Source organism: Momordica charantia, assembly GCF_013281855.1.
Source record: "Momordica charantia cultivar OHB3-1 chromosome 7 unlocalized genomic scaffold, Mcharantia_2.0 BLBB01000007.1, whole genome shotgun sequence".
In the NCBI taxonomy this organism is placed as follows: Eukaryota; Viridiplantae; Streptophyta; class Magnoliopsida; order Cucurbitales; family Cucurbitaceae; genus Momordica; species Momordica charantia.
In genome coordinates, this window is record NW_028275165.1 from 13349057 (window position 1) to 13361281 (window position 12225).

Below are 12225 nucleotides of genomic sequence, written 5' to 3' on the forward strand. Positions count from 1 at the left end.
TAAATAAAGTTTAAAAAAATGATTTTTTCAATACAACTAAAAACGCAAAACTAAAGCAACAAAACAGAAATATCAAATGCCAGATAATCAGAAACTTCAGAAGGGCAGCTTTCCATCCAAACAGTCGACAGATCGCAACCCTTTGCCAGCTGTGCAAGTTGGTGTGCGACAGAGTTACCCTCACGATGAACAAACCGAAAATCAACAAGGTAAGACCTGATACTCATCCTCAAGCTCTCTGCACAATAGTTGGAACACCCGAAGCAAATCGGTCTCGAGTTGAATCGGAAAGAAACCTGCATCAAAAGCCAGCGATAATCCCTCGTTCACAGCCAGACTTTCCGTAATATCCAGATCGAAGACTTGAAAAAGCCGGCGAATTGCAGAAAAACTTTTTGCTCAATGACTCACCCCTAAAAAAATGTTTCTAATAACCAATTAGTACTTTTTCTGACGCGTCAGTGGAAGTAAATGTACCCAACTACCCCTGAAAAAACGACTGAATTCTCGAGCGAGATCGAAAATTTCACGGGCGAGAAATGTAGAGAATTTGTTAACCTACATTAATTTCACGTCCGTGAAATGCATCTGTCTTGATCGAAAATTGAAGTTTTTCAATTAAGGAAAACACCTAACTCGCATATTTAACAAATATTCCCACGAAGGACTTTAATTTTCATCAGTTCATCTTGTACTCAGCTCTGAGAGAACAAAAAGAACTACGTACCTGCAAATTACCTCTGACTTTTCCATCTGAAAGTGATATTTTTATACATCAACAAGGTAGGTGATATTTATTTTTTAGAATATGTTTGTTTTCACCTATGAACTTGCACATTTGCACCGCTAGCTTTTGTATAATTTTTTTTTCGTTTGTAATTTTAATTATGAACAAACTATTGCATCGATTTATAAAATTAATGTAGGTCAAAAAATACACCGGTTCGCCCATACTTCAATGGCGAGTTTCTCACAAAAAAATGGGATCCTCTCTTGAGTTAGAGTCGCAAGATTGGAACCCATTACATCGTACTCAAAAAACTTAACACAAAAAATACCACAATCACCTGAACCAGTCTGCTGTGGAGCCCCGGTTACTCGACGGATGCGCCATGGTACAGTGGGTATGGTAGGCCTCAAAACCCTAACTCCGGCTCTGCACATCAATGCTGGGAGAATGACGCTCATCGGCTTCAACTCCTCCTCCAGAGTAGCCGGTGTTGTGATTGACATCATAGAATCCCATACGATGATCTCACCCTCTTGCATGTCGATGCAAACCGTGATCCAATGATTTCCACCGATGTTGTACGGCAAGTATACAGCGTCGAGGTCCAGCCACCGTGTCCCATAGTCTGTGTGAGTGCCGTCGACATAGCTCATGATCGTTTTGTATCGACTCTCCCAGTCATATTCGGCCGACACTATTGCTGGAACGGCATTGGGGGCGATCAATCTCTGGTATATACCATCGGTCCGGCGGAAGAAGTTCTACAGTTGATAATAGAACATGATTAGATCATGGTCAAAACCTATAATACTACGCAAAACTTATAATACTACATAAAAGCATACTGCAAGCAATATGTCACCAGTCGTGAACCTCCTAGAGCACAAGTCGGGACGCTACTCCAGCTTGTTTCGTGTGAACATGACCAACGAATCGATTACCTGTGCGTACCAATATTGTTACACACATGAAAACAACGCTATAAATTAGTAGTATAGTTTTGATTCCGTACCTCGCTGGTCAGCCACTTGTCCAACGTTAAAAGGTCACAAAACCACGTCTTGTCCTTCTTAACATAGCACGATTTCCTCTTCGCATGCTTCGTGGTAGGGCTACTCATCCAATTGTGGAACTTGGTGACCTGCTCAGGAGGGATCCGTACTAGACCGAAAAATCTCCCAGTCGAGCACATGCCATGCAGTCGAATGGCCACACCTCCACCGGAGGATACGTGGCACTGCATCCTCGAAAACTTTATTTGCGACCCCGCTAGATAGGGAAGATATCACCTCGTACGCCCACACCTATTTAAAAAAGATAGTCACATTATAAACCATAACCGATGAAAACGATCCATAAATATTGGAAATGTATTTATGTTCATACCTTGAACACCCAGGGGAAACCATACAGGCTATATGATTTCCTCAACCCTCCATCCTTTGCCATCTTGGTTGGGCCACGACGAAGACTACCTATCGTCTTCTCAGTCGTAGTTGCAGCAGACCTCCCAATCATCCACTATTCCTAACAGCGTCTGGTCGAACTTCACAGTTCTCTCCCTCCCTAGCAAGACCATTTCGACCATGTAAACAATGGATACCTTAACCGCATCGAAGTCATCCTGAAACTGGGCGGCTTCATATAGGTCTTCTAAATCACTCAAGACAAGGTCAGACCTATCGTTAAAGTACAGGGCCTAAGTCTATGAACATGAGTATCTTTCCTAACTAGGCTCCTGTCATACTTAAGGCCACTAATAAGGTCAAACTCCCTCCGTCCAAACGACACCTTCCTCCCAAACAGGTTGAAACTAATACTGTCCACTGTACTATCTTCAACCTCCCTAAGTAATATATTGTGTACCAATGGCCCGTTAAAAACGAGGTCGACGTCTAGCAAATGACCGAATATGGTTTTTCTAAACATGGCTAGCTGTCTAGGGGCCAATTTTCCCTTAATAGCAGTCACTGTTTTCGCTAGATGCGATAAACAGGACACGTTTGCAGATGCATAGATTGCAGGGTCAATTTTCTGTCTCAATTCCATACTTTAAACCTGAATATAAGTAAAAAAACAATTCAATATCATAGCCATACAAAACATATGCAAATTTAAAATGACAAAGGAAAAAAAAAAGGTCAGGCAATGTTCTGTTAAAATTCTGGAAGAATTCTAGGTCGAGATCTCGCCCCGAGAAATTATATAGCTTCACAATTCTCTCGGGTGCTTTCTCGTTGTACCTCGAGCGTAATTTATGTTCAATTTCTCGTGCCAATCTAGGGCGAGATACCACCGAGAAATAACATATCACACTTGGCGCGCGAGATAAAACGTGAAAACAGCCGACAGAAATGTGAAGCTGTATAATATCTCGAGAACCCCGAGAAATTTAACAGACGCAAAGCACCCCAACCTTCATTTCTCGTGGTACCTCGAACGAGATTCTTCGATGCTCTTTTTCTCGTTGAATCTCGCCCAGGATACCCCGAGAAATTACACCAAGAAATTAACCCCAGATCCCCAATTTGCCTGTACTTTCCAACGAATTCTAAATACTTTCTAAAAACTTATCAATCTCGCCCGAAACCGCAGAAAGCCATATACCCAATTCAAGAGGTTCTCAAAACACACGACAATTTCTATCTAATTCGGCCGAAAGACATAAATATTTCACATAATTGTTCAAACTAAAACCCTAAACCCACAACGTCAAAGAAGAACTCCACACCGAAATTAAACATGACCCATGGCTATTAAGTGTAAGTTTAGTGAGATGAGATCCTAACTTTGGTTTCGCGGGCGAGGCGCAGGCGAAGGCGTTCAACGGGAACAATCCGTGAGGCGTTGAAAAGCACGCACGATAACAGAAAAACGGGCGAAATGAATAGGAAGAAATACACCAGAAAGATTAAGAGAGGAAGAAGGAAGAAGAAGTGACTTGAATAACTTCAGTGGTTCGAGCGAGAAAGATCAAGAGAGGAAGAAGGGGAAGAAGTTGAAACGCACGAGAAAGATGAAGAGAGGGAAACGAGAGTTCAACGATTGTTTTTTAATTGAGGGTATAAACGTAATTCCAACATTTTTTAGATTCATTATTTTAATATGGTGGTCCATTGAAAACAATTTTTCAATTGTGGGCCATTTGAGCAAATAGTTTTTTTCAGTGGGCCATTTATGTCAATTTCTCATTTATAACATTAGTAATATCTTGTACATATGGACGCGAAGTTGAGTATATATCAAAGAAGTACCTTGAGATAATGTCGACGATGCCCTCCGAGTGTTGCACCCAATTACCGAACTCATCCTCTAGTCCCTCCATGGCATTAAGTCACCTTCAATAAGAAGCTCGACTGTGGAACCATTTTGTTTTTTTGTCACCCCATTTAAGCCGACATTCACGAGATCGTTGTTTCCAGTAAATTTTCTCTTAGCCTCGAGGGACGTTTCTGCAGTAACCACACCCCCACCCCCAGAGAGGTTCTGAATAGCGACTTGCACCTTTGAAGAAGCCTCGTGAATCCGTCGTTGGTACCCGCCCACCTTCGTTTTACGCCAATTGAAGAGAGCCTCCAAACATCTATGGGCTTTTTGGGCAATAGTTCGTGGATGATAATTATTCATAGAATAAGAACAGCCATTAGTTACTACAGAAGCACAATCCGCATGAGTCAACCACAGATCCTCAAACCATGGGATTCTAGCGACACGATGCTGGCCCAAGATCGGTGACTGCCCGAACATAATTTCCACCGGTCGATGATCAGAAAAATGATAATCAAGATGCAGAACTGAATTAAACTGAGAAGTGCATGCCATGCAGTATTACAGAAGCATCGGTCTAACCGCTCAAAAATGGTCTCGCCTTCATCTCTTCAGTTCACCCAAGTAAATCGATCCCCAAAATCCTAAGTCCATCAGACTGCACTCATCCATGGCCGCCCGAAATTCCCAAAGAGCACTGTAAAATTTCACCGACCACCAAATTTTTCAGATGGAATAAGAATCTAATTTAAATCACCACCAATTAACCACGAAACAGTGTCACTCCTCAAAATTATTAATTAGAATGTAACTAAACACATTTAATTATATAAAATAGATAATTTAAATTTGGAAGGTAAATCTTATAATTAAATTTGATATATAGATATATGTTAATAATTATTTTATAAACTTAAAAGTAAAATTATAGATTAGAATTTAAGTAAAGAAATTCAATTCTATAAAATATAATATATCATTTTGGTGTAATTAATTGATAAAATTGAAAGATAGATATCAAACATGAAATTATATAACTTGGAAATTAAAATTATATAAATTATAAAGAAATTTGAACTATAATGTAAGTTAAAATCAGTTTACAAATAAGCAAAAGTATATAAAGTATTTTTTTTCTTACTTTGAAAGTGAAAATCATGAATAAGTTATAAAAATACGTCATATTTTTGTAATTATTTTGAGGATGGATAGAGTTAAGCAAAATATAATTTTGTAATTATTGTAAGGAGGGATAGAATTAAGCGAAATATAATTTTGTAATTATTGTGAGTGATAGAATTACGCAAAATATAATTTTGAAGAGTAATGGAATGAAAGAACTGGAGATATAAGTAGAATTCTACTAAATAATTATTTTAAGAATGTCACTGTGAAATTAAAAATATAATTGAAAAGTCAAATTGTAATATTATATAACTTAGACGTAGAATTAAAACTGGAAAATATAAGTAAACCTGAAATTACATTTATATAATTTATGAGATCAAACTTGGAACGTAGATAAAGAAGTTCAGTTTTATACTACTTGATAAAATTTTTGTTTTTAAAACATCTATGTTTTAGAAAGTAGAAATAAGAACTTTTTTTATATAAAAGAAAAAAAGAATTAAATACTTTAAAAACAATGTCCTTTTTTTATTATCAATTCTATAAGTTAAAGTGATTTTTATTTCATCATATTTTTTATTATCAATTCGATAAGTTAAAGTGATTTTTATTTCATCACATTTTTTTATATGTATAAATTGATCTAGATACCATATTTTGTCCGGCTTATTTTTCATTTCATGTTTGTTTATTTTATTTCTTTTTTTTCCGATGTTTCTTTTTGATTATTCTATTTAATAACAAAATCCAAATAGCAAAATTAATAAAGTAACCGATTTGCTTGTTTGTTTGTTTTTTGTTCCATTCGAAGTTCTTGTTTAACAAAATCCAATTTTTGTTTCCTTTTTTTAACAAAATCCATTTTTTTATTTTTTATTTTTTTTCTCCCAACTACTCCTCTAAGTTCTTTTATCTCTCTTCGTTTCTCTCTCCATATCTCTCCAACCTCAACCCTTTTCTTCAGCCACTCTCCCACCATTTTCTCATGATTACTCAACATCCCCATTTTCTCATCCCTAATCTTCTTCGCTTCACGGAAGGTAAGGATGTTTTTTATTTTTTATTTTTTTATTTGTCTCTCCCACGTTTGCTCTACTCCTCTTTTTCCTCTTTCCCTTCCTTGCACGTTATCTCCATTTCCTTTTTCCCTAAATTTTAAGTTCTATATCGCCTATATAAAGGTTGGATTTTCTTGAAAAATAAAAGGATAGAGAAGAGGGATTGAAATCTTACGAAATTTTGTTAATCTAATTCTTCCTTTTAAGTTTGTTTAGCTATATCTCTGCAAATTCATTGAGTGAAATTGCAACGTTATTTCTCCTCGAAAATCTCGGTGGAATTTTCACGAAAGGATTGAAGTTTTCTTGATCCTTCAATTTACAAAATGTGTGTCATGATTTTAGCAGGAGACTTTCATTTATTTTATGGTAATGAATTTCATGGATGTTCTAATGTCTCCTTAGTAGTTTTTTTTCTCCTTCCATGTCTATTCTGTTTAGCTTTATTTTGTTAATTTTGGTTCCAGATTTATTGTGATTGCTAAATCGATTCCATAAATTTGATATTGGAATAAAGGTGAAATTTGTTTAATTGATTTGCTTATTCTTTTTTCATGACTGTTCTATTTGAAATTTGAGTGTAGAGATATGCATTAATTTTTGTAATTTGAATAATCTGTAGATAATTTGAATCAACATCAAGACTTTTTATGGATTTTAAACCTTGTGATTATCTAATTTTGGGCCATGCTTATATTTTTCATATTGTGCTGCAGCTTGTTTTAAACCCAATGAAATCTCATGCATTTTCAAAATGCTTTCAAAATTTGGAACATTTAATTCATAACTAAATTAGTTTGTAAAAACTCCAAAAAGTCATTTTGCTTACGCAAAAACAAAAGACAATTTTAAATGTTTCTAAATTTTGAGATTGTCGCAATGTTCTTTTTTTTTTCCCTCTTTTCAAATGTCATAAATACGCGAATTTCTTCACCAAGTTGGTTTTATAAAATTAAAAAAAAAATCCTTTTTTGTTTTCACAAATAAAAACCTAGATTTGAGAACTAATAGTGTTCACTTTGGGAATTTTTCTAAAACACTCAGAAATCATGAAAGTTTTTTTGGAATAAAGTAGTGTTCTCTTTATGATTTTTTTTTAATAAATTCCATAAATACATGAAATTTTCCTTTTAAAATGAATTTTAATAAATTTAAACTGGTTTTCAAAACAATTAAAATGAGTTTCAAAAACTACTCACAATTTTACTAAAAAATAAAAGGGAGATTGAGTAGCGTTCTCTTTTTGGAATTTATTAAATTTCTTAAATACATGAAATTTCTCCTAAAAACAAATTTCAATATTTTTAATAAGATTTATGTCATTCATAGTAATTAATTCATATTTTATTTCTAAAATGTGGATTAATAAATATGGGACATTTAAAAATAAAATGAAATAAATCTTTGTGAACCTTCAATAGTTTTATGAAACGGATAATGATACCAATTGATGGGATGTAAATCCCGCAGCGGAAAACGGATCGAGTTCTTGAATTTTGAAGAACAAAACCACATAATTGAAAATGATGATATAGAGGGGAAAATAACGTTTCCCTTACCTTTGAAAAATGATTCTTCAATGGATTAACCCGAACACCACCAATAGAACTTCCTTACTATCCTTCTGGGTATGAGAATACGCTTGTGGGAGCGATCGGTTTGGAACAACGGGGATTGGAGAAAAGAGAGAGTTTGAGATATCACAAGAGGAATGCTCGGAGTTCCTTAAAGCAACTTCTCACCCCTTGCAAAAATGCAGGGAAGTGTTTTATTATTAATAAAATAATATTATTAAATAAAATACTATTATTAATTAATAATAATTAATATATATTTAATTAATTAATCTTATTAATTAATATTAATTAATTAATTATTAATATAATTAATAATTAATTAAATATATATATTCACTAAATAAATAATTAACATTTAATTATTTATTATCAAAATAGAATCATATTCTAAAGCATTTCTCGCATATAACCTATAGTTGTAATGTACATCTTATGCACATTATTTTTTAACTTATAATTTAAATATGAATTATGTGACCTTTCATATTATGGACTTTTGGTTTTCTCACATTTTACTATATATAGATAATTCTACGTTTGCTAATGTCATTTTTTAGATTTGAGTCAAATATCGTTCATCATTCTTTTCTTCAATTCTATAATCAAATTTCATCTTTTTTTTTTTCTATTTTCAATTGTTATATCATCATGTTTTTAGAAAATTGTCAATTATGGCTGAGCTATGCTCACTTTGACTGTTTTGCTATTCTATATTAGTATTATTATTATATTTTTATTTTATGTGACGTATAACGCAAATTTTCAAGATATTGTGGAGCGTACCCTAAGAAAAGTGGAATTGATTATAGATTTCTTGTTTAAACCAAGATATTGAGTAGTTATCTATATCAATTCAACCAACTCATTTACCCACAATTTCATTTATATTATAAATGTGCTGATTCTTTAGATAAAAATAAGACCATTGGTATGATTGATTATTTAATTTTAAATATTATAAGATATTTTTAAGATTTCATATTTAATTTAAATCATAAAATATAATATGAAAAGTTTTTGACTTTTCAACTTACATAAACCAGTTACATAATTATAATATTGAATTATATTTAAATTTTGAATATTAAAAGTTTTGGGATCTTTAAAATTTTTTTTTTCACTCTTTGGTTTTTTAATTTTTTTTTTTTTGTACTTTGTTACTATTTTATTTTCTATAGCTATAGAAGGACTCTTCTTTCTCTCTAAATTTATTTTATTTTATATATTTGTATGTTTCTAAATTGAATGTAGTTGAACACCATAGTGACTATTGTTTAGCAATCTCAAACATTCGTGACAGGTAATTTTTCTATTTGATTATGTGAACATCGATTTTCTTCTTCCTTACGGACTATTATTCTTAATATGATTTTATAATTAATCTTAAATTTATGTTATTACTTAAAATTTTTATGCATGCTTTTAAAATTTAAAATTTTATTTTTAGTTAAATTATGTTATAAATGTTTTCACCATTTATTAAAGTTGGATAAAATGTTGATATTTTATTTCAAACTAGAAATACGTAAATTAATTTTTATTGTTAAATTATATCAAATTAATTAATAATTATCTTTGATTATAATTAATAATATAATCTAAAAAGTTTTGGAAGTTTAATAATTAATGCAACATTCAACAACTTTTACAATAGCATAAACACCTCTCCCTTCAACTCTTTTTCTATAAAAAAAAAATTGTCTTCCCCTCCTAACTATGATTAATAATATATATTTTATAATTATTTTGTTGTTATTTTTGTTCTAAAAATATTTGTAGGGTTGGAAGTTATTAATTTAATTCTTACAAAAATCATAACTGTTCAATATAAATTGATAGGTTCACCAGTAATTTTAATATATAAGCAAATAAATTGCAGATATCACGTGCCTTGCACGTGTGAAAAGACTAGTATATTAAAATGTGTCAATATACATATAATCCCTTGAGTAATTTGAACATTTCAATTTTTTCCAAAAACTTGATCCTCGTTTTACCCGTTATGAGCTAGCAAGGAGACCTAATGGACCTACAGATTAGAAGCTCCAACGATACGAGATTAATTTGTCAAACTCATTGACCAAGATAATCAACATTCGTTAACTACATGCCACTCCACTAAAGACCGGCAGTTGCACTCTTCTCACTGTAGAATATTTTCGTGTCCACGGATATACAACCATTAATGACAAGTCAATCTTTCACGAGTGCTCATAACTCAAGCTGGGTCAAATTATCGTTTTACCCCTGAGTTACATCTTATTCCTTAAATACCACTGTTCCTCCAATGAACAACTTGGTTATGGTCTGACCAGTAACCGGAAGTCCCTCTCGGGCCAGTGAGAGGGTGGGGCCTCTTGTTCAAGTCCTAGAGTCAGGATTTAAAAGAACACTCATCTACTCCCTAAAATTGGGGAGGAGTGAATTCCATCTTGTGAAGTTATGTTCCCAGCTTCCCACTCGGTCTCGTCCCAAAATGGTAGAAATATTGAGTCAGCTACTCGGGTCACTCTTACCCATATAGATCAAATGACGAGCCCTGACGCACAGGAGTCCATAACTCACTCAGGATTGAGAATGAGTTGTCTGGTCATCTTAAGAAATAGCAATCTGTTAGTTAACGGTGTTACATCTAAAGATTTGCTATTTCCCGGTGCGGTCTTATACAAACTCATTGTATAGGATACCCCCACTCGCATGTCTCCACACGAACAACCTGGATCGAGTCGTCTGTAACATGTACAGAGTGGGCCGTATCCATAGTGTTGTCAGAATAAGATACCCAGCCTTATCCATATACTATAAACCCTTTAGGTTATTCACGGGACATTATCCACTTGTATATCAGGGGTATATCAAATATATACCTAGTATATCAGAGGTATATCAAATATATACCTAGTATAACAGCGGTATATCAAATATATACCCAGTATATCAAATATGTACCCAATAGATATACTGTCTCAGTTACATGATAATAACCTTGGACGTTTAGTTTATTGGATTTGGATTAAGCAATGCTATGAATTCAACAACAAATTGATTGAATAAAACTTTATTGAATATACATTTGTTTTTACATAAATACAAACCACGAGTTTAGGGCAACGCACCCAACAAAATGGGTAACCGTTTTCGCGGGTGTTGTAGGGTGCTAACACCTTCCCTATATGCAAGTGACTCCCGAACTCAATCTAATTTACGCATACCAATTTTCTTTATTTTATTCTAATTGGGTGACCAATCACACCCTCAACATGGTTGGTGGCGACTCCAAATTCTTTTATTTTTAGAGACTCTTAAAAGAGGATGTCTGTCGCTCCGCGTCGCGAGCACATTGCGACAGCATGGCGACTCCACTGGGGACATTCTTAAGAAAGTCAAGCCATTGTATTTTATCTTTTATTATCGTTTTATATTTTGTAGGTCCATTGTTGTTTTATTTGTGATTTTGTTGTGAATATTAGTTGTTATATAATTTATTTGTGCAATTCTATTTTACATGTTGTCATGCATTTCACACACACTCACAAGCCCTCTACCCGGGTTACTACCTTGTAGGATTATAATAGAGGATGTAGTAGTGTCGACCTTCGTGGGGTTCCGACCACCGTGTAGGCACATGAAAAATCCTCGCTCAAATTAATTCTTTTGTTATTATGTAACATTTGAGAAATTTGAGGACCTTATCCATTTAAGATTTAGAATTACCAGCACCATATCATTTTCTATTATATGATTTGCATATTTTATTTGGTTTCAGCTATTCATATATTATCACACGACCACCTCTATGCCCGAGCTTTACCTTTTTGGTTTCAAATAGAGCATGTAGTAGTGTCGACCTTCGAGGGGTTCCAGCTCTCGTGCAAGCACATAAAATCCTCGCTCAAATTAATTCTTTTGTTATCCTATAACATTGGGATTATTTATCTTTTTCTTTTAAATGAACCATAAATTTCTAGGTTTCTATGTCGCCTTGTTTTTAAAATAGGAAAGCAAAATGAACTACATACATTTACTCCATAGTTTTTTTTCCCTCCCTCCCGAAAAGAATTACTTTTTTCTCCACAACTCTTTTTTTTAATTTTTTAAAAAAATTATTTTTTGTGTTCGAAAGGGAATAAGTTCAACTTGATTTCCAAAATGTTTTGTTTTTCAATTATCATCAATTTAGAAAATTTATGAAATCCTCATTCTCATTAGTTCATTTCCATTAGTTTTTATTTTATTTTTTAGTAAATCCTCATGGAGAAAAGTTTTTTTAAGGCAAACTAATGATTACTTTCGAAGAGTTTCGAATCTTGTGTAGCCACATGAAAAGTTTTTCTTTCTTTTTTTTTTAATTTTTGTGATATCTGTATATATTTCTATTTTGTTTTCATCAATTATTATGGGGAAAATAAAATAACAATCATTTCTCTTTGTCATTTTATGTAAAAGGGAACAAGATGAACCCCAA

The 12225-nt window shown here is 33.3% G+C and overlaps 1 long non-coding RNA gene across 1 annotated transcript; it reads right to left on the reverse strand.

Moving 5' to 3' along the window:
• Positions 1-1383: 1383 nt before the first annotated feature.
• On the reverse strand, positions 1384-2784 carry LOC148210404 (uncharacterized). Its single transcript, XR_015792331.1, has 4 exons — positions 2117-2784; positions 1743-2034; positions 1576-1671; positions 1384-1491 (listed from the first exon to the last, which is right to left on the reverse strand). It is a non-coding gene; the product is annotated as an uncharacterized LOC148210404 (long non-coding RNA).
• Positions 2785-12225: the final 9441 nt, after the last annotated feature.